The 4,080-nt window shown below is 31.8% G+C and overlaps 1 protein-coding gene across 1 annotated transcript in view; it reads left to right on the top strand.

Annotated features, from left to right (window-relative positions):
• The window catches only part of LOC132732489 (activating signal cointegrator 1 complex subunit 3-like), a 238,080-nt gene that overhangs the window by 137,582 nt on the left and 96,418 nt on the right, over positions 1 to 4,080 (top strand). The window lies entirely within an intron of this gene.

Genomic DNA, 4,080 nt, shown 5'->3' with positions numbered 1-4,080 from the left:
CTAATAATAATTCTTTAGAAACATATTCCATGTATGATTGCTAATGTTTTATTTAAGAAATTATGGAAAAACAAAGTGAAAATTTTGAAATTTAGTGATATTAAATCTAGATAAAAATATGTTCTTTAGGAACACATTCCATATATGATTGCAAATGTTTTATTTTAGAAATTATGGAAAAACAAAATGAAAATTTTGAAATTTAATGTCATTAAATCTAGATCAAATAATGTTCTCTAGAAACACATTCCACATATGATTGCTTAATATGTTTTATTCTAGAAATTACGGAAAAACAAAAGTGAAATCTTTATAAACACATTCCATATATGACTGCTTAATATGTTTTATTCTAGAAATTATGGAAAAACAAAAGTGAAATCTTTATAAACACATTCCATATATGACTGCTTAATATGTTTTATTCTAGAAATTACGGAAAAACAAAAGTGAAATCTTTATAAACACATTCCACATATGATTGCTTAATATGTTTTATTCTAGAAATTATGGAAAAACAAAAGTGAAATCTTTATAAACACATTCCTGCAAATGATTGCTAATATTTTAACCCAGAAATTATGGAAAAACATTGGACAATCATTTTTACATACTTTTTGTAAATATTAAAGTCGCTCCCCCCCCCCCCCCTTGCTTTTTGGTGTTTTAACCCCTGCATTCAACGAGACCCTTATTCAGAGTCAATTTTGTATTTGTTAATCAAGGATTCAATGTAATACGAAAAGGCCTCTATGGCCTAATGATTAAGATTGCCGAATTCAAATCACTTAAATTAACCCGGACTGCTGTGGGTTTGATTCCCATCTGGTAGTTTTAATTCTTTCATGTGAGAAAACAACCGAGCCAGCTTAAGGAAGGTTGGTGGTTCTACTCAGGTGCCTGCTTGTGCCTGAAATAATGCACAAAGGGTCCTGGGATCTTCTTGTACCATTAAAGCTGGAACGTCATCATGTGACCATTACAGTGTTGGTGTGACTTTAAATTCAACAGTGAAATACTTAGGCTTTACATTGTTCATCTGCAGATTTTTTGTGGTGGAGTGAAAAAGCAAAACATATTAAAACACACCAATGTCACCATTTCTTTTGGATTTCCAGGGGATGGGAAAGAGGGGTTTGCTATTTTGCACATAAACACCAATTTAGTCCGCATGAGAAATGGTGATTTTATCTTTTTTATGTATTTCAACCTTAGTTTCACCTGGTAAAACTTGAAAAACCTTACTTTAACAGTATTACATTGAATTCTTGAAATACTTTGTCATTCCTTTTAAGGGCAGTGCCAAGCACATCTTTTATCTTACATGTATATCTATTAATGTTTTGTTTTGTGATCTGTTGAAGTGAATTGTCTCAAAAAAATTGTAAATTCAATATAATTGAATGCAATAGCATTATCTAGTCCTGTTAAAGATTATTATATTTATTTATTAAATTCTTACACACTAAATGCATCATTTTCTTTTTATATTTGTTTGTTTGTTTGTGTCAGACAGTATTAATCATTTATAACAGGTAATCAATGCTATTTTACCGGTATATGCAATATGCATGGTGGTGGTCAATAAAGTTAACAATAAGTTATCTTTTTCCTACCCCTGGATTACAGTTACATGTACTTTACATGCAACTTTAAGTTAACTGCTGTGTGGGTTCAAGTCTCAGTCTGTCTTGGTTTATCTTGATGGATGCTTTGGATGAAGTCATTGTTTTTATAGACTATAGTATGTGTGTATGTTTGAGCAGATTTGAAACAACTGCTGCCTGCTCAATCCTTTGCCAAGTGGTAAGTGCTGCTGACTTTAAACCACTTACCACTCATCACAGTAGGTTCGAATCTCACCAAGTGCTGTAGGTTCTTTCATGTGAGGATATTATCCAGGTTAAGCATATGGAGGGTAATTGTTCTTCTTCGGTGCCAGCTTGTGCCTGAATAATGCACGAAGAGGCACTTGACGTCTTCCTCTAACAGTAAAGATGGTATATGCCACTCTTTGACCATGATAGTTTGGATGTGACTAAAAACCAACAAGAAAAAGAAACACAAAAACTGCCTGCTCATCAGATATAAACAATGCTAATATGATAGCAACATATTCATAAAGGTCCATTTAGTTTCAAGTTTGGTAAATTTTATTAACAGTTTCACTCATAATTTGCATCAAATAGAGGAAACATCATTATAAAAATGTTAAATGACATTTAATCTTAAATGGACTTTTACATGGACCAGAAGTGAATGTGCACATATTGACTATTTTTAAGTTGAAATGATTTTGCTTCAATCATTTGTTAGCTGAGTGTTATTATTTATTTCTTAACAATTATCAATAGGAAAACCTTTTTCATAAAGATGATATTATAGATTAGAGTGCACCTATATCTAAAAAAAGAGCCCTTCTAATATCCAAACATTAGTTCAGGAAACTAAATGGTAAATTTTGTTTGAAACTAAATGGTAATTTTGTATAAATTTTGTGTACATGTGTCCTTTTAGGTAAATAACTGACCTATATCGTCAATTTATGCCCATTAGGGTGGCCATTAAAATGAGTGACCCCCTTGTTGATATCTATTAACAACAATCTATTTTAAAGCAGGAAGATCATTGGATTAGAATGGTATGATTTACATTTTGTTTGATGAGGGATTAAAATGATTAATTACAGGGAGACAACTGATCTTTGTTTATCTATTCTACTTAACAATTTTGATTAATGTGGGAATTTTGTCTTATATTATATAAATACAGTTAACCTTCTGCAGAATGTGTGGTTGTTTCTATACAAAATGTTGTTTTGAGTTAATAGACCCTTTGCTTTGGTCATTTTGACTTTATTGATTAGTTGGCTTTTCAAGTCAAAGATATTTTAGGTATTTTAGACATTTATCCGTTACCTTTTAGATATCTGTGGCAAGCCTATATTTGTTTTGTTTGGTTTGAAGCACACCAACACAATTTAGGTCATCCTGTGACAAAACAGGAAAGATGATTTTGCTATAGAATAAAAAATTTAATAACACTATAACACCTCACCTGCTGGAGCTAAGAGATGTTTAGACTCCAGTAATTCCAACCCTTTTAGTCGCCTCATATATATATTGCTGATGCCTCTTCCCTTAAAGGCAACCTGTCAGCCACAAATGGCTAGGCCTATATAGCATTAAGTACAGTACTCAACTTCCTTTCCCTTTTAATAAATATATGTGCCTTGTATTTCTGTCTTTCGATTTGCATGCTTAAAATGACTGAAATAGATATATACAAATTCAAAACACTGATCAATATCAGCATTGCACACAATTAAGCCCCTAATCCTACTGAATGGCATTGGATAGGCACAACTTTCAATCCATTGAAAGTTCTAGAGATTTGAATATTTATTAGAATACAAAAATATAACTACCAATAGCATGGAATGGGCAGACTGCAGCCTGGATTTCTACTGGTGGCAAAGGCTGATCACTTTCAGTTCCAGCAGATGTATAAATGTATCGAATACAAAGTCACTTTGAATGTTTTCCCTTTTCAATCAATAAGTCTTGTTGGTTTCTTAAAAAGAAAAACAAACAAAATAAAAACACACTTTTTTTTACTCTAAAATGGTCAAGTTGGAATATTTTTTTGGTCCAAGCTATGAATCACATTGTAGGATCTTTCCAAAAACACTGTTCATTAGCCTGATTTAGAGGTGTCTGTTAGAAAGTGGCTGACAACAAATGTAATTACTATGGGAGAGAATGACAGCCGTAGATTGAAGAATGTGTCTCCTGGTAAACATCCATCTTAACATTATAATTACATTGCCCTGCTAATTAACATAGTACATTGGCTTTAATTGATATGTTTTAACTCCTGGATTGAAGTATTTATATGTTTTTAAGACAGGGTTTTTTTCTGAAGCAAAACAATGGTAATTTTATTGTCTTGATTTTGTTGTCATCAATATAGATGTTGATAAATGTAAGCTGCCAACTGACACACTGTCTACATTCTTATTCATGATAACATGTATTTCTGTAAATTTCACATTAAGGTTGCCTTATATGGTTGTTTAAT

Source organism: Ruditapes philippinarum, unplaced genomic scaffold (genome assembly GCF_026571515.1).
Source record: "Ruditapes philippinarum isolate M1 unplaced genomic scaffold, ASM2657151v2 ctg269_1_1_1_1, whole genome shotgun sequence".
Lineage (NCBI taxonomy): Eukaryota > Metazoa > Mollusca > Bivalvia > Venerida > Veneridae > Ruditapes > Ruditapes philippinarum.
Note: the sequence above shows the minus strand (reverse complement) of the source record. Positions and strands in the feature narration are given on the sequence as shown.